The 27,452-nt window shown below is 42.8% G+C and overlaps 1 protein-coding gene across 3 annotated transcripts in view; it reads right to left on the bottom strand.

The window, feature by feature from the left end:
* TMLHE (trimethyllysine hydroxylase, epsilon) overlaps positions 1–20,921 on the bottom strand; it is a 44,034-nt gene extending 23,113 nt beyond the window's left edge. Inside the window, exon 1 of one of the 3 annotated variants that reach the window (XM_060692104.2) lies at positions 20,809–20,921. The gene's annotated coding sequence lies outside the window, so the exon portion shown is untranslated. Of the gene's footprint in view, positions 1–4,811; positions 5,940–9,437; positions 9,712–20,808 lie in introns of those variants that run through there. The other 2 variants (XM_034424045.3, XM_034424046.3) reach the window with 2 other exon arrangements.
* Positions 20,922–27,452: the final 6,531 nt, after the last annotated feature.

Below are 27,452 nucleotides of genomic sequence, written 5' to 3'. Positions count from 1 at the left end.
TTTCCCCCCTCCCTGAGGGTGTGTCATCAATCACATTTGCCAATGGAGTTGTAGAGGTCACTCCCCTCGGCTGCTGTAGGTAACCCTGGGATACAGCCTTGAGAGAGATAAGCGTGGAATGTGCATCTTTGGCTTTGGCTGCTGTGCCATTTCGCAGGTTTCCCATCCCTCCTGGCCTATGGCAACTCGAGAGCAGGCCAGGGATGCTTTGCGAGTTGACACAAAGATTGCTACCCAATTTTGTAGCAGTAGCAAGCTAATGAGATGGGGACTCTGAAAAAAAACCAAACTTGAATTAAAGCGAGAGCATCTTTGAAGCATCCCACCCATCCCCAAAGCACCAAAGAATAGCAGGGAGCACATCTGCCTTCTTCCACATGTAGACAAACCTGCAAGAGACGGTCTCAAACAGAAGAGCATGTCAGGTTTCTAAGTAATACGTCCCATTCAATAAGAACTCCGAGGCAGGCAAATTCCTCAAAGAACATTTTACTGGGACATATCAAATTGGCACATTCCTGGTGAAAAACCAGAAAAATTGCTGGTTTTACACCCAATTAAAAGTAAAACTTTGTCTCCAAGTCTCATAGTCCAATTAGCATACAGTCCAGTTGCTAGGTAACCTCAGTCCCCATCTTTTGAGCACCTGCACCAACGTCCTTGATTCCCAGGGAAAAGAATTTTATTTAGGCTACAACACCGCAGCTGTCTCTACACCCCCACCTCCCTGGCCCCTTCGCTCCAGGCTGTGTCGGCCCTGAAGCCGTGAAGAAGAAGAAAATCTCCCTAGAGAAAAAGTACCAAAAAGAAAATAGCCACCGTTCGGCTAGGTTCAGAGTTGATTCATCTCACAGAGGGTGCTGTTGCGGGGTAAAATAGGAGGAGGAAGGAGTATTAGGTATGTTTGCTACCTTAAAGAATGAATGAATGAATGAATGAATGAATGAATGAATAAGGTTTTTTTTTTAACCTTACAGCTCATCAGGAAAGCTGGGAAACTTTAAATGAATGAATGAATGAATGGATGGATGGATGGATGGATGAATAAATAAATAAATAGGCTTTTTTTTTTTTTAGCGCTACAACTCATCAGGAAAGCTGGGAAACTTTTTTTTTTTAATTGAAAAGTTTTATAAAAGATACAAACATTTTCTCCACCCCTCCCACCCCTCCACCTTCACCCCATCCCACCCCCCTTGCCCACCCACTCACCCTTTCCCCCTCCCCCTTCCCCCCACCCCCCTCCCTAGACTTCCCAGAACAAGCACAGGGTATAGCATAGGAAAGCTGGGAAACTTTAAATGAATGAATGAATGGATGGATGGATGGATGGATGGATGAATAAATAAATAAATAGGCTTTTTTTTTTTTAAGCCCTACAGCTCATCAGGAAAGCTGGGAAACTTTATAGGAAACTCACTTGTAGGGAAGATGGGTAGCATAAAAAATAATAATAATAAAAAATGTGTTAAAATAAATAAATTGTCACCAATGCCAGCTCTGTTGATCCTAAGAGTATAGTTACAGTAATGGTCAAAATTGTGGAAACCTTTTGGGAAAAGTGTATTTTCTAAAACTAGCTAATAACACCACTTTTTTTTGGAGTAGTAGTATCATAAAACGATATATCAATGGAAAGATCATGTAATCATGAACGTAATGCAATAACCTTTATGAACGGCTTGCTATTAGAATAGCAGTTTCAGTACAAAGAAGAAAAGTGAAACACGTAGAAAAAGTGAGATATACAAAAATGATCACCATGTCTGTTAATACTTAGTTGGGTAACCTTTAGCAATAATTACGGCCTTACAACATCTTCCCATGGAGTGAACCAAGTCTTTCAGTTCTGCAGCTGTTATAATGTTATAATAACAAGTTTGAAGGATTGCTTCTATTAACTGGGTTTTATTGCTGGGTCGCTTCTGATTAACTGATTAAGTTTCTTTAGTTGGCTCCATAGATTTTCAATTGGGTGAAGGTCTGGGCTATTCCCAGGCCATTCCAGCAGTGGAATAGGATTATCTTGAAACCCCCCCGCCCAAGAGAGTGGTGTTATTAGCCATCAAACCTCAAAAATACACTTTTCCCAAAAGGTTTCCAAAATTTTGGCCACTACTGTAGCTCAGGGAGTCCCTGGTGCTCTCTGAGCTTGGCTGTTTGCTTGCAAGATGTTTCATTACCCAACCAGATAACATCTTCAGTGTTCAATCAGTGCTTATCAAACATCATGGTTTCATACAGATTTGAACACGGCGCTTCTCAGCATGCTTACGCACTATATCCGCTGCATTTTTCCAGATGTTTGACATGTAGAAACCCTTATTATCTGCCCCATAATTCTTCAAATTGGAGATGAAATAAGGAAAATGTAGCCATGTCTGCAGAAAAACACCTATGTTGTACCTCTGACGCCTCTTTATAGATTAAATCACAAACCGAAAGTCAGAGAAGTGGGTTTATACATGCATGTGTCATAATTAAGCATCAAATGAAGTATTTGAGGTTTATTTGATGTTGAAACTCTAGAAAGAATGCAGAGAAGAGCAACAAAGATGATTAGTGGATGGGAGGCTAAAATAAATGAAGAACAGTTGCAGGAATTGGGCAAAAGGTAAAGGTAAAGGTTCCCCTTGCACATATGTGCTAGTCGTTCCAGACTTTAGGGGGCGTTGCTCATCTCCGTTTCAAAGCCGAAGAGCCAGCGCTGTCCGAAGACGTCTCCGTGGTCATGTGGCCGGCATGAGTCAATGCCAAAGGCGCACGGAACGCTGTTACCTTCCCACTAAAGGTGGTCCCTATTTTTCTACTTGCATTTTTTACGTGCTTTCGAACAGCTAGGTTGGCAGAAGCTGGGACAAGTAACGGGAGCTCACCCCATTACGCGGTGCTAGGGATTCGAAGCGCTGAACTGCCGACCTTTCGATCGACAAGTCAGCGTCTTAGCCACTGAGCCACCGCGTCCCTTAGAAATTGGGTATGTCTAGCTTAATGAAAAGAAGGACTAGAGCTGACATGGTAGTTGTCTTCCAATATTTGAAGAGGGGATCAACCTATTCTCCAAAGCACCTGAAGGCAGGTCAAGAAGCAATATGGAAAAGAACCAACATAGGAAAAAAAGAGAAATTTCCAGACAGTGAGATCAGTTAATCAGAGGAACGCCTTCGGAAATCGAGGGTGCTCCAACACTGGAGGTTTTTAAGAAGAGATTAGACAACCATTTGTCTGAAATGGTAAGGGGTTAGATTAGAAGACCTCCAAGGTCCCTCCCAACTCTGTTATTCTGTTATCTGGGTAAGTGGGTCAGTGGCTAAGACACTGAGCTTGTCAATCATAAAGGTCGGTAGTCGGCGGTTTGAATCCCTAGTATAGGTTTCCTATTTGGAGGTAATTAACTCACATTTCAATACAGATTTACAATAAAGCCAACCCTTGGAAACTTTAAATGAGCTTTCAGAATAATACTTCCAGGCAAGAATTGCCAGATATATATCGCAATTGAGCATTTTAAAACCTAAAACATGCTTCTTGATTTTTACAGGACACGTCTTCAAAAATAATCCGTATCGGATGACCATCTACTCCTACCTCATGGATATTATTACAAATGAGCAGTTTCCCCAATTAAGGAGCAGAGTTGCACCCCAAACCTACATCTTCTAGATGGAAGTGCGAGATAACCTAGATATGGTTCTGTTTCTTTGATAGTTGGAAATGATGACATTTGGACTCCAGAAACTTTATCTGGAGATCTATGGTTTGAAGCCTTCTTATATAGAGAAGCAAAACCACAAAAACAATCTAAGGTTAGAGGAAGGAAGAATGCCATTATGAAAAGGAATGAAATAGCATTTTTCTAGCTGTCCTATTTTTAAACTTTTAAGATATCTGCACATGCAATTTCTCTCAATTGCAGGCCTTTTGCTGCACGCTTTTGAGAAACAAACTGCATTGCAAAGTTCTGGAAAAACAGGCACTCCAGAAAGTCATTCCAGTTCATATACTTAAGATAAATGTAGAAAAACTCAGATCTGAATATATTTCTCCAACATCCCTGCATTTGAAATTTATTTTTGAATGGAATGGAACGGAACAGAACAGAATATTAGTGGAGTGGAGTGGAGTGGAGTGGAGTGGAGTGGAGTGGAATGGAATGGAATAGAATAGAATAGAATAGAATAGAATAGAATAGAATAGAATAGAATAGAATAGAATAGAATAGAATAGAATAGAATATTGGGAGTAGAGTAGAGTAGAGTAGAGTAGAGTAGAGTAGAGTTGAATAGAATAGAATAGAATAGAATAGAATAGAATAGAATAGAATAGAATAGAATAGAATAGAATAGAATATTGGGAGTAGAATAGAATAGAATAGAATAGAATAGAATAGAATAGAATATTGGGAGTAGAGTAGAGTAGAGTAGAGTAGAGTAGAGTGGAATAGAATAGAATAGAATAGAATAGAATAGAATAGAATAGAATAGAATAGAATAGAATAGAATAGAATAGAATAGAATATTGGGAGTAGAGTGGAGTAGAGTAAAGTAGAGTAGAGTTGAATAGAATAGAATTCTTTATTGGCCAAGTGTGATTGGACACACAAGGAATTTGTCTAAGCTCTCAGTGTACATACAAACAACAAGGTGATAGGTCATAGATCATAAATCATAGTTACAGTAATTAATCGTCAGATGCAAACAACAAATCATAGATGATAAGATACCAAGAGGAGAAGGTAGTGGGAAAAATGAGAAGAAGAAAAGATGACAAGAGAGAGATGAGCAGATGAGAAGGATAACAGCAATACTCACCTTGAATATCCTTAGGCCTAAAACGATGCTGTGAGAATTAAGTGTTCAGCAAAGTGATGGCACAGGGGGAAAAAAACTCTCTTTGTGTCTAGTTGTTTTGGTGTGCAATGCCCTATAGCGGCATCCTGAGGGAAGTAGAAATATGCCCCAGATTCGGTGCTGCAAGAACCCTCCGTTCATTTGCCCGGAAATTCAATTATAAAACAGTGGGGATTTCTTAATCCCAAAGACACCAAACAGAGATTAATTTACAACAAATCATTCATGCTATCAAGAAATCATTTTAATCAGGGGATTGGTCTTATTTTCAAATGACTCAGAGGGCAGGAAGAGAACCAATGGAGACCGGACTGCAAGGAACAAGGTTCAGGTTAGATGCCAGGAGGAACCTGTTGACTGTACAAGCTGTCAGCCAGTGGAACAGCCTGCCACATGATGTGGTAAGGTCTCCTTCGCTGGGCTTTTTGAGTCATTCAGAGGCTAAATGAATGACACGGCCAGATGAAAGTCATTACAGGAAGTCATCGTCTTACAACAATTCATTTAGTCACCGTTCGAAGTTACTGAAAAAAGTGACTTCTGATCATTTTTCACACTTATGACCATTGCAGCATCTCCATGGTCATGTGATTTAGATTTGGATGTTTGACAGCTGGCTCATATTTATGACGGTCACAGTGTCCCCTTTTGCGACCCACTGACAAGCAAAGTCAACGGGAAAGCCAGATTCGCTTAACAACGGTGTTACTAATTTAACAACTGCAGTGATCCACATAACAGTAGTGGCAAGAAAAGTCGTACAATGGGGCAAAACTCACTTAACCAAACTTCTCACTTAACGACATGAACTTCGGGCTCAGTTGTCGTTGTAAATCAAGGACGACCTGTATGCTACTTTCAAAGAACAAGATGCACAAATCAATGATGATTTTTATTAGATCAAATTAGGTTGCATTAGGGAACATACATTTTATAAGATAAATACCCAGTTGGCTGGCCCGAAAGAAGTAATTTTCAATCACGTGCTTTTTTTTATTGCAGATATTTTGTTTTGGTGGTTCTTTGGTTATTTATTTATTTTTTTTAGAAATTCTGTAACATCTCAGAAGGTGAAATCCTCCTAAAACCCTTAAAAAAAGCCAGAATTGAACATAGCCATAAAGATAATTGAATTCCAATTCTTTCCCGATACAGGAAATTGGCTGAAATTACCTCCCAAATCCAGTATAATTTTTAAAACTCATAGACAAAAGAATCTGGCAATAATTCTTCTTAATAATTAGCAAAAAAAAATCTTTGCATTGAAATGTAAACTTGTTGGTTCAGGTTTTATCCTTTGGAGGAACATGAAATATATTTGCTCCATCCTCTGTTTGACAGCCCGTTAAAGGCATTCAAACTCTCAGATTTTTGGCTAAACACCAACCAATCTTCCTTATGATAAGCCCTTAATCATCTTTTTCACTCTTCCTGTATTTAACTTGCCAATTCCAACTTTTTTATTAAGATGCTCTAATAACATTCTTAAAGGGGACGTGGTGGCTCAGTGATGAAGACGCTGAGCTTGTTGATTGAAAGGTCGGCAGTTCAGTGGTTCGAATCCCTAGTGCCGCGTAACGGGATGAGCTCCTGTTACTTGTCCCGGCTTCTGCCAACCTAGCAGTTCGAAAGCACATAAAAAAATGCAAGTAGAAAAATAGGGACCCCCTTTGGTGGGAAGGTAACAGCGTTCCGTGCGCCTTTGGCATTGAGTCATGCCGGCCACGTGACCACGGAGACGTCTTCGGACAGCGCTGGCTCTTCGGCTTTGAAACAGAGATGAGCACCGCCCCCTAGAGTCAGGAACGACTAGCACATATGTGCGAGGGGAATCTTTACCTTTACCTTAATAATATTCTTGCATTTCCCCCCTTTTTAAAAGTACTTTTATGCATTGTTTTTTCCTTGGGAATGTATCTTTCCCTCATCATTTTCTTTTGTGTTTTGTCCTTTCTCAGTTACTGTTTAATTAAACATTAATTTAAAAAGATGCTCTTGCTAAGAAGTTGTCCTAATGCTCTTGCTTTCAAACGATTTGCAAAAGCAAAAAGAAAGGAAACATTGCCTTGAATCGTTCCTAACCAATGATTTCTAAGACTCTACAACGATTTCTATGATTCTAGGATAATGATTTCTACGATTAAGAACCACTTTGGGAAGTGAGGTAACCGGCAATCTGAATTTAACAAATAAATAAAATGTATTTACTCTTCATGCCTTTTTTGTTTTTTAACACCTTAAATGTCCTAAGGCCAGAAAAGCAAGAGAATAAAAGTGATATTAAGGATAGCCAGAGTCACAAAAGCAGCAATAATTAATGACGAAAGATTAATTTGAACATTTGGATTTAAAAAAAAAAAGAGCGAGGAAAGGAAGAAACAAGAACATCTGACGTTCATTAGGATTAGCTCAGACTGCCTGTTTCTTGGGAAAGTCAGCTTAGAAACAAATGACTTGTTCGTTCAAAGGTCTTTCCGAGACTTCTCCAAACCCTTCAGACTGTGGTAATTCCCGGTTATTAAACCGCAAACCTGCTCAGACAAAGCTGTTGAGTGATTTCTTATTTGGCAAGAGCCTTCCAGGAAAAAGCCCTTATCTCCTTCTCAAGACACGACCATCAGCCTTCTCTGTTCCACTATCTTTGTCCACCAGAAACCAACACCAAGCACCATCCATGGTCAGGAAAACCTTGTCTTCTGCTTACTCGATTTCCTGAGTTCCTGGCTCTCATCCAGCCCCTTAACTCAATTCAGAACTTTGAAGCGATGAAAGGGTTTCCATTTTTATTAGAACTTTTGAGAGTTCCTGAACCTGGCTAGGTGGCTCAGTGGCTAAGACACTGAGCTTGTCGATCAGAAAAGTCGGTAGTTCGGCGGTTCGAATCCCTAGGACAGGTCTCCTGTGTGAACAAGGGGGTTGGAGTAGAGTAGTCCCTTCCTACTCTACTGTTACTGAAGACCACTTCTTTCCATTCCTCTTCCTCTTTTTCTCTAGCTCCCCATATTTTTCCCTTCTTCAAATTCAAATTCAAAATTCAAACCTTTATTGTCAGTGCACAATATATGTACAATGAGATACAATAAGGGTATCTAGTGTTACATATATTAATAGCAGAAAGATTGGCCTTTGCACAAAAATGGAAAAATAAAGAGACGCCCATAGAAGAAGAAGTAGCTAAAATCTTAACTTGTCCGGAAATGGACAATGGAAATTGATGCTGGAACTCAAGGATAAGAGCGAATCAGAGTATTATGAAATCTGGAACAAATTTTATTATTGCATGGAGAGGAGGAAGAATGCTGGGATAAAGGATTATTGATGAGTTGAATGTTTAGAAACTTTTACGCTAGTCGTCTGTGATAGATAGGAATGAACTGGGTAGTGATGTAACATTCACCGATGAAAGAACTCACGTGTTTGAAATGTGATGAATAATATAAGTATGTATAGCGATCAGAAATTGTATTTGTTCCAAGGTAATAATTGATGAAAAAAGTCAAACCCTGTCCAATGCCTTTAAATTTGTATTATTGATAAAAAAACTTTAAAAAGAAAGAGATTGGTTGAGCTCCCACAATGCACCCCCCCCAGCACAAAACAACTCACAGTGAAGACAGAAAACCCCTAACCCAATAAATCATATTAACAAAACATCCAGTTCTATTGTACCCGTGTGAACATGTTACATGTTGCGCCCGGCCCTGCAAGTCCATTGTACTATGTAGTCATGATGTTATTTCTCTCTACATGGGGCTCCCCCTGGGGTGCACCCGGAGGCTCCAGCTTGTCCAGAATGCGGCCGTGCGGGGGATTATGGGAGCGACGGGGCGCTCCCATGTGACACCTCTCCTGCGCGAGCTGCACTGGCTCCCAGTGGTCTTCCGGGTGCGCTTCAAGGTGTTGGTGACCACCTTTAAAGCGCTCTATGGCTTAGGGCCGGGGTATTTACGAGACCGCCTTCTGCCACCAATAGCCTCCCACCGGCCAGTACGCTCGCACAGAGAGGGCCTCCTCAGGGTGCCATCCGCCAGACCGTGTTGGCTGGCGACCCCCAGGGGGAGAGCCTTCTCTGTGGCGGCGCCCGCCCTCTGGAACAACCTCCCCCCAGAGATACGTACAATACCAGACGTCTGGACTTTTCATCGGGCCCTGAAAACTTATTTATTTCACCTAGCCGGGCTGGCTTGATCCCACTGTTTTAGTTAAATTTAATTGATTTTAATTGGGTTGTTTTAAATTGCGGCCAAAAATATTTTTAACTATTAAAAATTTTTATTTTTAATTTTTAAACTGTTTTTAAATTTTGTATGTTCTGTTTTATTCTGGCTGTTCACCGCCCTGAGTCCTGCTGGAGAAGGGCGGTATACAAATTGAAACAATAAAAATAAATAAATAAATTTCGCATTCAGGAGTTTGACAGCCCACGGATAAAAACTGTTCTTCAGCCTGTTTGTGCGGCTGGCTATGCTTCTATATCTCCTTCCTGATGGCAAATTTCTAGCTTTCCCGTCCTTCCCTTCCTCCTTCCCTTCCCTGCCCCTTCTCTCTTCCCTCTCGCTTAATGCAGGAACAGAATTGCAAGCTTACCCGATATTCTCAATCCTTCAAGTGCTCTCTAGCCGAGGGAAGGTGGACTTAGGACCAAGCGGCTGGATTTTTCTTTTAAGTCCAGCGAAGTGCCACATTGCCTTCCATCTGCTTCATTGCAAACAGCCGATGAAAAGAACAGCTCCGGTAGGCGTCACTGTTCAATATTTGGAGTTTGTTTGTTTTTTTTATAAAAAGTCTGAAAGTTTGGCTTTCTTAATTCTGCGGGTGTTTCGACAGAGATGCTGGGCACGTTGTCCTCTCTCTGGGGAAACTGAAATGAGAATTATTTCTAGGATTTGGTGGGTGGCAGGCAGGCAAAGGAGTTTGCCAAGGAGTTTTTTGGTTTTTTTTGCTGAGTGAGTCACTGGGAAGAGGCACCCTCGGCTATATTTCACTTAAACTTGCCAAATTTAAGGCAAACAGAATTTTAAAAAAATCTTCAACCAGTTCTTCAGCAGAGGTTAACAGCAGGGAGGGCCCACGCGCCAGCAAAACAGACACGTCCACGAAGGGATAGAGTTTGGGGGGGGGAAGCAAAAATGCAATTTTTGAACGCCGACTAGGTGGCTCAGTGGCTAAGACGCTGAGCTTGTCGATCAGAAAGGTCGGCAGTGGTGAAATGTAAAATTAATTACTACCGGTTCTGTGGGCGTGGCTTGGTGGGTAGTGTGACTGGGTGGGCGTGGCTAACTTCTCTTTTTTTTTTTACTTTTAAAAGCATTTTTTCAGCCGAAGAGGTTGTAAAAAAAAAAAAAAAGCTTTTAAAAGTCTCTGATGATCCCAGCTGAGCCGCGGGATCATCAGAGGCTTTTTTTTTGTTTTTTACTTTTAAAAGCATTTTTTTGGCCGAAGTGGTTGTAGAAAAAATGCTTTTAAAAATATTTTTTTTTAAAAAAAAGCCTCTGATGATTGCATGGCTCAGCTGGGCATGGAGGGTGGGGGGGGGGACAGGGATTTTTGCTACCGGTTCTCCGAACCATCCGCCGCCATCACTACCGGATCGGGTGATCCGGTCCGAACCGGGAGCATTTTACCCCTGTTCGTATCCCTAGTACAGGTCTCCTGTGTGAGCAAGAGGTTGGACTAAATGACTTCCAAAGTCCCTTCCAGCTGTTACTGTTACATGTTACAGTCCGTGTGGACTGTTGGCCATCAACCACGAAAGCGCATCTTTTTGGTTCCTGGTCGAGCCCTTCCCCAACGCTGCACGGGGGAGCCGAGAGAGCTCCGTGGTGCTTCGGCTGTGGGCTGGCTTTTTAGCTGTTCTCTCTGTGTGTGTGTATTTAAGGAGGGGAAGGGGAAGGAAAGCAGACAGTCTTCCAATGAGAGAGAAAAGCCACATTGATGCAGCTGTTAGTTTTGGGCACAGACACGCAGAGAGAAAGACAGATAGACAGACAGACACACGCAGGCTTGAAAAACCTTCTGGTTCCCTCAAAATGTCGTGAATGAATTCTGGGATCTGCTGGGAAGTCCCTTTATTGTCAAATTCAAGGAGAATGTTTCTCTTCCTTCCGGTGAGATCCCAGAGGAAGCAAATTAAAGAAAGGGGGGGGGGAAGGTTGATTTTGTAAGCCTAAATTTTACTGTCCCCAGGAATAGACTATTTATAACACATAAAGTAACGGTAAAGGTTCCCCTCGCACATATGGGGGGCAATAGGTGACTCTGTAAGTCACTTAGAGAGGGCTGTAAAGCACTGCAAAGCGGTATATAAGTCTAAGTGCTATAGCTACTCCTTCCTTCCTTCCTTCCTTCTCTCCTTCCCTTCCTTCTCTCCCTCCCTCCCTCCCTCCCTCCTTCCTAGTGGTTAGAATGCAGTATTGCAGGATAATTCTGCCCACTGCCAGCAGTTCGATCCTGACCAGCTCAAGGTTGACTCAGCCTTCCATCCTTCCGAGGTCGGTCAAATGGGGACCCAGATTGTTGGGGACAAAAGGCTGACTCTGTAAACGGCTTAGAGAGGGCCGTAAAGCACTATAAAGCGGTATATAAGTCTAAATGCTATTCACTCTTGGATGATTAAAAGGCAAGCAAGAGATTGTACTAACTTTGCAACCGGTATTTGTCAAGGGTATAAGAGCGTCCCTGACTGGTTCCTTTGTCACCCTTTGGCGATTTTTCTAAGTCATCCCAGGTCTTCTAATTGTAAACGAGTGTATTAATTGGTCCATTAACTCAGCTCATCCTTTGAAGCTCCTCTGAAGACTTTTCATCTGTTCATTTGGCACGTAGCTGGGCAGAACAAAGATCACCCTTGTAGAAAAAAATTGGCCAATTGGCTTTTATTTTTAAACGTTCAGGAGAAGCTGGGACTGCCTTGCTGACTGCAGGATGGGAACAGCAAGAGCCACCTGTAGTTACAAGAACCATCAGCCACTTCCCAGCTCCTTTGTTCTCCATCTTTCTCCAACCTGGAGCTCTTCAGAAACAGAATAACAGAGTTGGAAGGGACCTAGGAGGTCTTCTAGTCCAGGGGTCTGCAACCTTAAACACTCAAAGAGCCATTTGGACCCGTTTCCCACAGAAAAGAAAACATCGGGAGCCACAAAACCCTTCCCGTGCCTGACTATTTTTTGAGGGGCTACAAAACTAGCATATGTAGTTGAATTAAACGTTCTGTTTTCTTCTGAAACTTCTTTTCTTGGATTTATCCATGGTTGGCCTACCAGGGGTTGAAAAGCTCAATAAATTGCATGCCAGCTGGTGTTGCACATTGGTGGTTGTGACGCATATTTTGAGTGACAGGGAGCTGCAGCAGAGGGGTGAAAGAGCCACATGCAGCTCCAGAGCTGCAGGTTGCTGACCCCTGTTCTAGTCCAACCCCCTGCTTAGGCAGGAAACCCTACATCACTTCAGACAAATGGTTATCCAACATCTTCTGAAAAACTTCCAGTGTTGGAGCATTCACAACTTCTGGAGGCAAGTTGTTCCACTGATTAATTGTTCTAAGTGTCAGGAAATTTCTCCTTAGTTCTAGGTTGCTTCTCTCCTTGATTAGTTTCCACCCGTTACGTCTTCTCCTGCCCTCAAGTGCTTTGGAGAATAGCTTGACTCCCTCTTCATTGTGGCAGCCCCCGAGATACCGGAACACTGCTATCATGTTTCTGGTAAAGTAAGGACAGCAGCTTTTCAATATAACATCCAGAAGAGCTCCAGGTTTGGGAAAAAAGCTGCACCAATTTCAGTAAAGCAGGGCTGAGAGAATGAGAAGTTTGGGAAGGCCGGAAACGGGCCCGTTTCCAGCCTCCAGAGGGCCTCTGGAGCCTGGGGAGGCCGTTTTCGCCCTCCCGGAGGCTCCAGGAAAAACTCCAGAGCCCGGGGAGGGCAAAAACACCCCCCCCACACACAGTGGTGCAGGAGGCCAGCTAGGCCACGCCCACCATGGCCACACCCGGACAGAGGACCCCTTGCTAAAATTTTTGAAGCTCACCTCTGCCCTCAAGTACTGGAAGACTATCATATGAAGAGCCTTGGTGGTGCAGCAAACTAAAGTGCTGTTAAAGTAGCACTTAGCTGCCAGCTGCCTGCAATTACCGCGAGTTCAAATCTCACCAGGCTCAAGGTTGACTCAGCCTTCCATCCTTCCGAGGTAGGTAAAATGAGGACCCGGATTGTTGGGGGGCCATAGGCTGACTCTATCAACCGCTTAGAGAGGGCCGTAAAGCACTGTGAAGCGGTATATAAGTCTAAGTACCATTGCTATATTCTGATCCTCCTCCTGCCTTGAGGGGACAGGGAGGGTCATTCTCAAAAAAAGAGCCTTGGTGGCGCAGCGGACTAAAAACTGCTGTTAAAGTAGCACTTAGCTGCCAGCTGCCTGCAATTACTGCGAGTTCAATTCTCACCAGGCTCAAGGTTGACTCAGCCTTCCATCCTTCCGAGGTAGGTAAAATGAGGACCCGGATTGTGGGGGCAATAAGCTGACTTTGTATAAAAAAAGAACACCGCTTGGGGGGACCCCGAAAGCCCTACTAAGCAGGTATATAAAAAAGTATGAAGGCTATTGCTTAATGCATTGTAAGCCGCCCTGAATCTCCGGAGAAGGGCGGCATATAAATCGAACCAATAAATATCACCCCTAGTCCTTATCTTCGTTAGACTTGACCTACCCAGTTCCCCATTGATGGCAAGGTTTAGCCTCCAGACCCCTTGATCGTTTTACAATAAAAGGCTACGCTGAGCAATAAGAAACACTTTGTTCCTTTTTTTGCCAAAAGCACTTATTGGCTTACCTTCCCAGATACTAAAATAAGCATCCAGCTCTAACGCACACGCATGCACTGTTTATCCAGGCTGCAATAATGGAAAGAAACTCAGATATTAGGTTACTTAACCTTCCACCCATGTTTTCCTCGGAGTCCCTGAACATTTGAAAATGATTCATGAGGACAAACCTCAGTTGGGAAAAGTCAGATCAGGTTCAGATTGCATCGAGAGATGTCAAAAGAGGAGAGTAATTCCTAGGGATTCAGGAAAAACAAACAGAGAGCAATTCGGTCGTGTTGTAAAAGGTTCCTTTTAGGGTGGATAAAAATCAATGATTTTTAAAAAAAATAATAAAAAAAATCAGATTTTTTTGATTTAAATCGGATTTTTTTTAAATTTAAATCGGATTTTTTTTAATTTTTATCGAATTTATTTTAATAAAAAACTTTTGGGGTAAAAATCGATCGTAAGATAGTTTTCTATTTAAGATACATAAATAATTTAGTTTACTCAGCATGAAATGGAGCTTAGTTATGTAGCATGAGGCAGTATATTCTGCAACACTGGGACTATCGGTGAGTCAACAATGGGTCAAAGGAGTAGCAGAGATGACAGTTGCTCTTTAAAAATTATGATTTAAATTGAGTTGATTTAAATCAAGCCTTTTTACCAGTGATTTAAATCATGATTTAAATTGTGATTTAAATCAACTCGATTTAAATCAAATCCACCCTGGTTCCTTTGGACAAACACCACTGGGCCCAAACCCAGGAGATCCCAAACTCCAATTTTCTCCCAGTAAAACGTCCTACAATTGGCTCAGAAATCCTGCTTGCTTTATTCTTTGAAGCAAGGACACCCATAAACCACAACCGGGGTGGGATTGAAAAATTTCAGCAACCAGCACTGCCCGATTGGTGGGTGGGCGTGGCCATGGGAGCATGGCCTACTCGGCCTCCTGCACCTTGGTGAGGAGGGGACCATTTTCACCCTCCCCAGGCTCCAGGGCCTTTCCTCGAGCCTCCACTGGATTCCGAAGGCCGGAAACAGGCCCATTTCCGGACTTCTGATAGGCCCATTTTTCGCCCTCCCAGAGCCTCCAAAATAGGCCGCATGGAGACACCTTGGAGAGGAAGGGTGGGACGGGTCAGCTACTCCTTGGAACAACCGGTTCGGTGAACCAGATTAAAATTACCCACCCCTGAACCACACCCATTAGATAGGTCTATTAGATGGGGTTCTATGGAAGTGTAGAATAGAATAACAGAGTTGGAAGGGACCTTGGAGGTCTTCTAGTCCAACCCCCTGCTTAGGCAGGAAACCCTACACCACTTCAGACAAATGGTTATCCAACATCTTCTTAAAAACTTCCAGTGGTGGAGCATTCCCAACTTCTGCAGGCAAGTTGTTCCACCGATTAATTGTTCTCACTGTCAGGAAATTTCTCCTTAGTTCTAAGTTGCTTCTCTCCTTGATTAGTTTCCACTTATTGATTAGTAGTCCAAGACATTTCAAGGGAACCAGGTTACAAGCTACCAAAGGAAGAGAATATTGGTCTGAGTTGTCTATTTGAGAGTTGGTCTGAGACCAACAATCAAGCAATAAACCATATACCGCCCCATCAAAGAACTACCAACTCAAAACAATTAGGAACAGTTACACCAACACTGATAGGGCAAGGCCCTAGTATATAAACAGTCACTCCATCCTAGCACTGATGATGTTACCTAGTTGGGTAATGAAATGTCTGCAAGAAAACCCCCAAGCTCAGGGAACAGCAAGGTCTCCACAGGTTACAAGCTCATGCCTTTCATAATTCTTCAGTCTATTGCAATGGATCGACCCTGAACCCACAATACTGGAAAACCGCTGACATTCTGTTATCTAAATAGCATGATTTAGAGATAAGCACTTAATTACTCCAAGATGTTGTGTTTGCATATGTGCCAAAAATCTCTACTTTAGCTGTGCAATTTATGAATGGAAGTAGCAATACCACTTAGACTTATATACTGCTTTACAGCCCTCTCTGAGCTGTTTAAAGAGTCAGAATTTTGCCCCCAATAATCTGGGATCTCATTTGACCCACCTTGGAAAGATGGAAGGCTAAGTCAACCTTGAGCTGATCAGGATTGAACTGCTGGCAGTGGGCAGAGTTAGCCTGCAATACTGCTTTCTAACCACTGGGAGGGAGGGAGGGAGGAAGGAAGGGAGAGAAGGAAGGAAGGAAGGAAGGAAGGAAGGAAGGAGGAAGGAAGGGAGGAAGGAAGGAAAGTAGCTATAGCATTTAGACTTATATACTGCTTTACAGTGCTTTACAGCTCTCTCTGAGCGGTTTACAGAGTCAGAATTTTGCCCCCAACAATCTGGGATCTCATTTGACCCACCTTGGAAAGATGGAAGGCTGAGTCAACTTTGAGCTGATTAGGATCGAACTGCTGGCAGTGGGCAGAGTTAGCCTGCAATACTGCATTCTAAACACTGTGCCCTCAGGCTCCCTAATAGCAATAGCACTTAGACTTATATACCGCTTCACAGGGCTTTACAGTCCTCTCTAAACGGTTTACAGCGTCAGCACATTGCCCCCAAGAATCCGGGTCCTCATTTTACCGACCTCGGAAGGATGGAAGGCTGAGTCAACCAAGTAAACAACCATTTCAACCCAATCAAATCCCAAAGGTGTTTTTTTGCAAAAAAGGCAACTGGATTCTCTTGTTGTTGTTTTGTTTTCTTGGAAAACGTTTCACTTCTCATCCAAGAAGCTTCTCCCTATTCAATTCTTCAGAACTGAAGAAGCCTCTGAGATGAGAGGTGAAACCTTTTCCAAGAAAAACAAAACAAAACAAGAAAATCCAGTTGCCCTTTGTAAAACAACCTTTGGGACAATCCATGAGATGATTGAGACTCTCCAAAGAGAATTCTAATCAAGTAACACCCCAGCCTCGATTCAAATCAGAAGAGGAAAGAGCTGAGTTGAAGTCCATCTACAACTATAGAAGCTCCTTCCCACCTCCCAGGGTTGTTGTTTGGAAGAAACAAATGAACGAGGGAGTGCTAAATCTGCCATCCTTTGGCTGGAGGAAAGGCAGGAGGCCAGTCTAACCAATAAATGAAAAATAAACTAACCTGCTTACCTCTAGTGGCATTAAATAGAGAGGGGCTCCTCCGGGTGCCGTCGGCCAAACAATGTTGACTGGCGGCCCCCAGGGGGAGAGCCTTCTCTGTGGGGGCACCTACGATCTGGAACGAGCTCCCCCCAGAGATACGGAGGATCCAGGATCTGCGTACCTTCCGTCGCGCGCTCAAGACGTTCTTATTTCATCAAGCTGGCCTGACCTAAGTCTTTTCCCCTTTTTAAATGGAAATTTTAAATTTGGTTTTTAAATTATTGGGGTTTTAAATCTGTTCAGGCGAATTATTTAATTTGTTTTATTCTATTTTAAATTTTGTACTTATATGTTTTATTCTATGGCTGTTCACCGCCCTGAGTCCTTCGGGAGTAGGGCGGTATACAAATTCAATAAAAACAAAAAAAAAAACAAAACAAAACGTCTGAAATGCCCCACCAGCAAAAATCACGACTGGTAGATTAGCAATTGGTAGATTAGATGCCATCCAGTTGTTTTTCAACTCCTAGCAGCCACACAGATAGATTGGACTGGCAAATATGGCAATTAAATTCCCAGCACATCTGCAGGGCACCGGGTCATAAAAGGTTGAAGAAATAACACTGCTAAAAAGTCTCAACTGTTGATACTGAGCTCATTCAGGGACTCTTAAGAGATCTGTATTTCCACTTTGCTGTCTCTCTCTCTCTGTCTCTCTGTTTCTCTCTCTCTCTCTCTCTCTCTATCTAAAAACAGATGTTTTTGCCCCTGTCCCAGGTCTGTTCCATCCCTTGAAGGAATGTAAACCATCAGGAAAAGTGACCCAACAGCCTCACCTGCCAGCAAAGGTCACCCCCCAGGTATTTTTCAGAATCCGAAGAATTATTAGAATCAGAGTAGTGCTGGAAGGGACCTTGGAGGTCTTCTAGTCCAGCCCCCTGCTCAAACAGGAGATCCTACAATTTCAGAAAAGTGACTGTCTAGTCTCTTCTTAAAAAACCTCCACTGATGAAGCACCCACGACTTCTTGGAGGGTTCCGCTGTTTAATTGTCCTCACTGTTAGGAAGTTTCCCCTTAATTCCAGGTTGCTTCTCTCCTTGATTAGTTTCCATCCATTGTTTCTTGTCCTACCTTCTGATGCTTTGGAAAATAAATTTGACTCCCCCCCCTTTGTGGCAGCCCCTCAAATTCTGGAAAACTGCTATCATAACTGCTATCATTTCCAAAGCACCTGAAGGCCAGACAAGGAATAATGAATGGATGGAAACTGATCAAGGGGAGATTCAACCTGGAAATAAGGAGGAACTTTCTGACAGTGAGAACAATCAACCCGCGGAACAGAAGTTGTGGGAGATTCATCACTGGAGACTTTCAAGAAAAGATTGGACTGTCATTTGTCAGAAATGGTGTAGGGTCTCCTGCTTGAATGGGGGGTTGGACTAGATGACCTATAAGGTCCCTGCCAACTCTGTTAATCTGTTAAATGTCCCCCCTAGTCCTTCTTTTCTCTAGACTAGCCAAATCCTACAACCGTTGTTTTGATCTCCAGGGGAGATCTCAAATATTTAAAAAGAGATGGCTGGTTTTCGCCAGTCAAGGCTTCCTTCTTCCACCACTAGAATTCTTTCTCAGACCGGTGCCTTCCTGTCATATTGGGTTAAGAGCTGCTTTTTTGGGGCCTTGCCGGGTCAAAATAATGTGAATTATTCCAATCCTGCATATTTCAGAATTACTAGCTCGGAGCTGCTAATTTAATGGTGCTCCTTAGATGGCAGGAAAGAGTTCAGATTCCTCTGCCTCTCTTTGGTGCCATCTAATGGCCAGTGGCATCCATGCAGTCTGGATTTTCTACCATCAGTGTGTATGTGTGTGTGTATGTATATAGTTAAAACGTACCACCATATTCATTATTTATATCTATTCTTACTTTAATACTAATACTTAATACTTAACATATCTATTTTTTTTAATTGAAAAGTTTTAAAATATTTTACAAACAAATTCCCCCCTTCCTCCACCCGTTCCCCTCTCCCTCCCCCCCCCGACTTCCCAGAGCAAAATACAGGGTATTGCATTTAACAAACATAATCTAACATAAGCAAACTAACTATAAACTCTTAACTTCCCCTTACTCTTTAACTCCGCCATAGATACTAAGATATCAAAATAGAAGAAAAAAAAAAGAAATCATCTGAATATTTCATTCAGCTATTTGCAACTTTTTAGTCCCATATTTGTTTTGTATATAGTCAATCCATCTTCTCCATTCCAGTACATATCTTTCATTCGAATGGTCCTTCAAATATGAAGAAATTTTAGCTTAACATATCTATTGTTACATTTCCCTTCTTAACTTACTTAACTTTATAATACATTGCTTTCAAATTTATTCTCTAACCATTGGTAAAATAAATCCCATATATTATAGTAATCAGATTCTTCCTTTCCTTTAATTGCAAGTGTTAATCTATTCGTTTCTGCGCATTCTAATATTTTCTTAATCACATTTTCATCTGTAGGGATATCTTCACCCTTCCAATGTTGTGCAAATACAATTCTAGCTGCAATTATTACACGAATAATCAAATATACATTTTCTTTACTATACATTTCTGGTAAAATCCCCAACAGGAATATCTCAGGTTTTAAATCAATATGCTGCTGCGTGATCTTCTCCAACCACATACGAATTCTTGCCCAATATTTTTTTGCTTCCACACATGTCCACCACATATGATACCCACAAGCATATCTTGAAGGGCACTTATACAAGTAGTCCTTGACTTAACGATCACAATTGGGACGGGACCTTCCATTGCTAAGAGATGTGTTTGTTAGATGAGTTGCACTCGGTTTTATTCCTTTTACCATAGTTGTTAAGCAAATCACTCAGGAATGGAAGGGAAGGGAAGGGAAAGAAGAAAAAGGGAAGGGAAGGGAAGGGAAGGAAAGGAAGAAAAAGGAAGGGAAAGGAAGGGAAGGGAAGGAAAGGAAAGGAAGAAAAAGGAAGGGAAGGGAAGGAAAGGAAAGGAAAGGAAGGAAAGGAAGAAAAAGGAAAGGAAGGGAAGGGAAGGGAAGGGAAGGAAAGGAAGAAAAAGGAAGGAAAGGAAAGGAAAGGAAAGGAAAAGGAAAGAAAGGAAAGGAAGGGAAGGAAAGGAAAGGAAAAGAAGGAAGAAAAAGGGAAGGAAAGGAAAGGAAAAGAAAAAAGAAGGAAGAAAAAGGGAAGGGAAGGGAAGGAAACGAAAGGAAAGGAAAGGAAGAAAAGGAAAGGAAGGGAAGGGAAGGAAAAGAAAGGAAGGAAGAAAAAGGGAAGGAAAGGAAAGGAAAGGAAAGGAAGGGAAAGGAAGGGAAGGGAAGGAAAGGAAAAGGAAAAAAGAAGGAAGAAAAAGGGAAGGGAAGGGAAGGGAAGGAAAGGAAAGGAAAGGAAAGGAAGAAAAGGAAGAAAAAGGGAAGGAAGGGAAGGGAAGGGAAGAAAAGGAAAGGAAGGGAAGGGAAGGGAAGGAAAAGAAAGGAAGGAAGAAAAAGGGAAGGGAAGGGAAGGGAAGGGAAGGGAAGGAAAGGAAAGGAAAGGAAAGGAAAGGAAAGGAAAGGAAAGGAAGGGAAGGAAAGGAAAGGAAAAGAAGGAAGAAAAAGGGAAGGGAAGGGAAGGGAAGGGAAGGGAAGGGAAGGGAAGGAAAGGAAAGGAAAGGAAAGGAAAGGAAAGGAAAGGAAAGGAAAGGAAAAACAAAACAAAACAAAACAAAACAAAACAACAACAAAAATAGCCTCTAGGATCTCTTTGGGGAACCAATGGCTTCATTCCTTTCAAACGCTTTCATGCATCTTCCAACCCCCAGACCCTATGCAGAGCAAATGAACTCTGAACATGTTCAGAAACACTCTTTCTTGAGCTGCCCTCTCAATGAAATGCAGTTAAGTAAGAGACCCCCCTCCAGGAACCCCAAAAAGTTCTCCAGCCCCCCCACCCCCTTCCCCCGATCCCCCCTATTTCTTTTCTCTCCCTACATTTTTCCCCCCATTCCTGCAGCCCCCGAGGCACGGACTCACTTACCTGGCGGGGTCTCGGGACGGCAGGGGGACTCCTACCCTGCCCCGCCCCTCCGGGAGGAGAAGGGCAGCAGCCAACCATAGAGCAGACCGGAGCAGAGCGGACCCGAGAAGGACCCCGCCCCTAACGAAAGAAAGGGAAAGAGAAGAGCGCAAAGGGGAAGAGATGCATGCGCCAAGACACTTCCGGATCCCAATCGATCATGTGGCTAAAAAAAATAAAAATAAAAATGCCCCTTTCCCTCTTTTCCACCTTTTGCCTTGTAGGAAAGGGAATAATTGCGCGGTTATCCGCGAGATCCTGAGTTGTAGTCTTGTATGGTCATCTATTGCTTTCTTTCTTTCTTTCTTTCTTTCTTTCTTTCTTTCTTTCTTTCTTGCTTGCTTGCTTGCTTGCTTGCTTGCTTGCTTGCTTGCTTGCTTGCTTGCTTGCTTTCTTTCTTTCTTTATTTATTTATTTATTGCTTTATTTATTTATTGCTTTATTTATTACTTTATTTTTTGCTTTATTTTTTGCTTTATTTATTTATTTTTATTTATTAGTAAAAAATATGATAGTAAAAATTTTTTGAAACCCACCACTAAACTGCCCAAAGCCAACACTTCTATGTTCTTTTATCTTATTCTTTTATTATTATTAATAAATACATGTAATAAATATTGTACTGTACTCAACTCGTGTATTTGAGATGTTCTGCCGAGTTATTTTTTTTTTATAAAAAAATAGTGCCATACCAAAAATACCTAGAAAAACATGGAATCCAATAGAAACAGACAGAATCTCAGTAGGTTAATCACAAAAGTTGCATTATTTGAAACATATAATGATTTGAAACATATAATGATTTATAAAGATACCTTTAGCTACCCTAGTTCCTGGCAAGGATACAATAGTTAAAAAGTATCAAGCCCAGTCGGATTTATCTGGTAGGCAGGCTGTGGGGTGAAAATGCTAATAGTATTATTAATAATAAATACAACAACCTGCAAATAGAAGTAGAATGACTGTGGTAAAAGAAAGCAAAGGTAGTATTAATACCATAGTGGTGCCTTAGTGCAATTCAGTGGTGAAATCCAATTTTTTTTACTACTGTGGGCGTGGCTTGGTGGGCGTGGTGTGGCTTGGTGGGCGTGGCAGGGGAAGGATACTGCAAAATCTCCACTCCCATCCCACTCCAGGGGAAGGATACTGAAAAATCCCCATTCCCACCCCACTCTGGGGTCAGCCAGAGGTGGTATTTGCCGGTTCTCTCAACTACTCAAAATTTCCACTACTGGTTCTCCGAACTGATCAAAATTTCCGCTACCGGATCTCCAGAACCTATCAGAACCTGCTGGATTTCATCCCTGTTGCACAGTGAACATTGCTGGGGTTTGTGTTAAAATCACATTCATGGGTAGCATCTCCAAATGTCCATTCACCCTAAGACAAACAGCTAATGTTGCTTCCTTCCACCTTTTATTCCCTACCCCTGGAGAATTTCCACTTTGAGCAGCTGAGCATACTTCCAAACAAAGCATGAAGCAAATATCTCAACCGCTCTTTAATTTCTAAACATAAGGGAAGGGAGAGTTACAGCACGATGAGACCTACAAGACTGTTGTCATCCCCACACCCCCGGTAGGCGAGATTAGGAATCTTAGCTCCATAAGAAGGCTAAAGCTATTTCTATTAAAGTGGGCTTTAATAATATAATTTTCCAAGTCTAATTATGTAGGACATTATCCTTCTGGCTTGGTGGGTGTGGCTTGGTGGGCGTGGCAGGGGAAGGGTATTACAAAATCTCCATTCCCACCCCACTCTGGGGCCAGCCAGAGATGGTATTTGCCGGTTCTCTGAACTACTCAAAATTTCCGCTACCGGTTCTCCAGAACCTGTCAGAACCTGCTGGATTTCACCCCTGCCCCAATGGATAATGTGACTTTCGTCCGTCTATGGCAGACCTGGGTATTTTACAGATTCTGGAGCCACATCTGGCCCTTTGGCTGTCCCTGTCCAGCCCACATCGATGCTTTTATTTTGAAGGTATCTCCTTTTGTTTTCAGTTTACATGTGTCTGTGCATGTGTGCCTGCATACACACCTTAAAAGCCCTATTGATTTGATCCTCTGCAACAATTCCAGTTTCTCATCTGGCCTCTTGGGAAAAGTCATTGTCTGAAAAGGTATAGGATTTTCTGCTTGAGCCATTACTCAAAATTTCCACTACCGGTTCTCCAGAACCTGTCAGAACCTACTGGATTTCACCCCTGGTGCAATCCCAACACATCTGGAGCACCAGTTTAATATCATTGGCATTGGCAAAATCACCATCAAGTCCAGCCAGGCCATTCCAAGCAGCAGGAGATCTCATACCCTGACCTCATGTAATTATTCTTTGGTTACTTTTTTGTAATTTTCCTTGATCAATTTCAATCTAACTTACTGTTTGAATGTTGCTTTTACGCTTCGTAAGCTGGCCAGAATTGGTTGGTACCAACATCGAATAAATGGAATTAAGCTAAGCCTGCATGAAAGCCCTTATCTTACCACTAGAGGCCGCCCTACTCCACGATTGAAAGAGGTTTGGGTCATTTTTTTCCCCAAAGGTGCTTTTTTTCAAGAGGCAACTGGACTTCCTTGGTTTAAAAAACAAAACAAAAAACAGATTAACAGAGTTGGAAGGGACCTTGTAGGTCATCTAGTCCAACCCCCTGCCCTACACCATTTCTGACAGATGGCAGTCCAGTCTCTTCTTGAAAGCCTCCAGTGAGAAGCTCCCACAACTTCCGAAGGCAACTTCTGTTCCATGGGTTGATTGCTCTCACTGTCAGAAAATTCCTCCTTATTTCTAGGTTGAATCTCTCCTTGTTCAGTTTCCATCCATTATTCCTTGTCTGGCCTTCAGGGGCTTTGGAAAATAGCTTGACCCCCTTCCTCTCTGTGGCAGCCCCTCAAATATTGGTAGACTGCTATCATGTCTACTCTTGTCCTTCTTCTCTTCTCTTCTCTTCTCTTCTCTTCTCTTCTCTTCTCTTCTCTTCTCTTCTCTTCTCTTCTCTTCTCTCCTCTCCTCTCCTCTCCTCTCCTCTCCTCTCCTCTCCTCTCCTCTCCTCTCCTCTCTCTTTTCTCTTCTCTTCACTAGACTAGCCATGCCCAGTTCCTGCAACCGTTCATCATATGTTTTAATCTCCAGTCCCCTCATCATCCTGGTTGCTCTTCTCTGCACTATTTCTAGAGTCTCAACATCTTTTTTCTACTGTGGTGACCAAAACTGGACGCAGTATTCTAGGTGTGGTCTTACTACGGCTTTACAGAATGGTATTAGTACCTCCCTTGATCTTGATTGTATCCCTCTGTTAATGCAATTTAGGACTGCAGGATTCTACGTGTGGTCTTACTAAGCACCAGCTGAAGAAGCTTCTTGGATGAGAAGCGAAACGTCTTCAAAGAAAAACCAAGAAAGTCCAGTTGCCTCTTGAAAAAGCATCTTTGGGACAATCATGACCTGGATGACGGAGAATCTCCATAGACGTTGTTTCGTCCCCTTTCTAGCTTAATCAAGGCATACCGAATAGAGCCATCAACAACAGGTGGCTCGTTGAAAAAGTTTGCCTGCCTTACAGCTTTGTAGTGCTGTCCTTACTTTTCTGTCAGTGACCAGAATGGGGTTTGCCAAGTTGAAGAACAGCAGACCAACGTTGGCACACACAACAAGAAAAAGGTTAGCCATCATTGATGTAGAGCCAGGGCACGGGGGGAGGGCAGGCCCACCTATGATTTCCACTACCGATTCGCCCGAACCGGCTGAATACCACATCTGCGCATCACCCGTGCCTCCAACCGCTTTTAAATTTGCCATAATTAACAGTGCCAGCTTTTCAGAACGCGTTAAGAAGAATCCGAAATCTCAAAGGCCACCTGAATTTAACAAGTTATAAATTGAGGAATCCTGAACGTAAATGTGAACCCTAACCCTAACCCTTCCCTCACTGCATTGGTGGGGTTTTCTTCCGACAACCCTCCCAAAACTGAGAATTTCACTTGTGTCCCTTTCACTTCCTGATTCTGGCATTTGAACCCTAATTTCAGAAAAGCAGCTGGAGCAACACATTCATCCCAACAACAGTCAAATTTAAAAGGATTGCTAGATGGAGAATCTCCATCATCGAGTTGTCCCAAAGATACTTTTTTCCGGGGGTGAAATGATCCCGGTTCGGACCAGACCGCCCGATCCGGTAGCGATGGAGGCGGGTGGTTCGGAGAACCGGTAGCAAAAATCCCTGTCCCCCACCCCTATGCCCAGCTGAGCCACGCGATCATCAGAGGCTTTTTTTCTTTTAAATGCCTCTGACGATCCAAGTTGAGCTGCCTGATCGTCAGAGGCATTTAAAAGAAAAAAAGCCTCTGCCGATCAGGCAACTCAGCTGGGATCGTCAGAGCCTTTTGAAAGCATTTTTTTTACAACCTCTTTGCTGAAGAAAAAATGGTTTTAAAAGTAAAAAAAAAAAAATGGCCATGCTCTCCCAGTCACATTACACCCCCCCGCCACCAAGCCACGCCCACAGAACCGGTAGTAACAAATTTTAGATTTCACCACTGCTTTTTTCCCAAAAGGCATCTGTTTTTTTCTGGAAGATGAACTTCTTCGGTTCATATTGCAGGCATCTGACTGGTTGTGTTTCCCTCCACCCCGCCCTCTGCTCCAACTAGCAAGGAGCTTACAACAAACTTTAAGACTCAGAGGGACATGTTTTTATCACTGTCTTGCTCTGGGGGTAGGAATGGAAGAGGTTTGCAGGAGCTCTCATGCCGAGCAGTTCCCAGAGGAAACAAGATGGTGACTCACACTCCATGAGCTCAAAGTTTAAGCATTTCTGGCCTCCCTGAGAACATTTCACAGGCCCTGCTTGGGATTCCTGAGGGCTGCTGGCACCCCTCTGGGGGGGAGGGTTCGTGGGAGGGATCCGTTCCAGCCCACGACGGGTGGTGGCCAGGCCTGATGTCCATGGGAATGACCCCCGTCTCTTGAATGGAATCTTGTTCCTTCTGGATGTACACACCACCGTCTCCTTCGCTTCCCTCCTGCGTTGACCCCCCCCCAAAACCAGCACATTCCTTGGGCTCTGTTTTCAATTTCCCTGTTCGGGAACCAGGGAATAACAGACAAAATAATAAAGAGTAACAAGAGTTGGAAGGGAGCTTGGAGGTCTTCTCTATAAAGTGTGAATACCACTTGATAATGCCTTGGTAAGGCCACACTTAGAATGCTGCATCCAGTTTTGGTTGCCACGATGTAAAAAAAGACGTTGAGACTAGAAAGAGTGCAGAGAAGAGCAACGAAGATGATTAGGGGACTGGAGGCTAAAACATACGAAGAACGGTTGCAGGAACTGGGTATGTCTAGTTTAAGGAAAAGAAGGACTAGGGGTGACATGATTGCAGTCTTTCAATATCTCAGGGGCTGCCCCAAAGAAGAGGGAGTCAAGCTATTCTCCAAAGCACCTGAGGGCAGGACAAGAAGCAATGGGTGGAAACTAATCAAGGAGAGAAGCAACTTAGAACTAAGGAGAAATTTCCTGACAGTGAGAACAATTAACCATTCATTGTTAACAATTCTTCCTCTGTTGGTACATTTTCATTTTTCCAGGCCTGTGCGTAGACTATCCTTGCAGCTGTAATTATATGCAAAATCAAATATCGGGTTTCTTTACCGTAGGTTCTGTTTAATATCCCTAGTAAAGTCCACATAGTAGCCAATTATCTCTTCTAGCTAACTTCTAATTTTAGCCCAATATTTTTTCGCCTTTGGAAATTTCATTCGGTGGCAACGATGAACCTATTATCGCTGAGATCTCTAAAACGCTGTTGAAATTGAATTTGGGAAAAAAGGAAAAACAAAGAAACTCCAGTTGCCTCTTCAAAAAGAAAACCCAGCTTTGTGACATCAATGTTCTCTTTCAAAGAGCTTGAATCCCCATCTCTCCGAGATCTTTTGCACTGGGCATATTTATTTGTGTTACATTTTTTCACAGGCAACTCGGTTTCCTCTCCTCGCTGAAAAAGAGGGGGAAAAAGATTTGATCTAGTAGGAGGAAGGAAGTCATCGCTCAGATGTCTATCCATTCTGTCCTTGTTCTCTTGGTCTTGTTCCAACCACCAATAATTGGGAATTGGTGTGACGAGAACAACCAAGTCTGGGAAAAAACAGGCCTCCCAGCCTCAACTTAGCACGACAATTGAGCCCAAAATTTCTGTGGCTAAATGAAACATTAGTTTACAGATTAACAAGAGTTGGAAGGGACCTTGTAGGTCATCTAGTCCAACCCCCCACCCCCCCCAGCCCAAGAGACCCGTCCCTACACCATTTAAGGCAGGTTTACCTCATCGTATGGCCTTTCTGGCCACGGTTTGTTCAGTGAATCACTGCAGTTGCGAAGTTTGTCACACACTGGTTAAGTGACTCTGAAAGGTCTCCATTGACTTTGCTTGTCAGAAGGGGCTCACGCATGACCCCGGGACACTGCAACCGTCATAAATATGAGTCAGTTGCCAAGCATCATGTCATTTTGATCATGTAACCATGAGGATGCTGCGATGGCTGTTACGTGTGAAAAATGGTCAAAAGTCACCTTTTTCAGGGCTGTTGCAACTTCAGTCAATAAACAA

This window comes from Pantherophis guttatus, chromosome 12, assembly GCF_059756535.1.
Source record: "Pantherophis guttatus breed Tessera chromosome 12, ASM5975653v1, whole genome shotgun sequence".
Taxonomy (NCBI): domain Eukaryota; kingdom Metazoa; phylum Chordata; class Lepidosauria; order Squamata; family Colubridae; genus Pantherophis; species Pantherophis guttatus.
The sequence above is the reverse complement of the archived record's forward strand: the minus strand, read 5'-3'. Positions and strand labels throughout refer to the sequence as shown.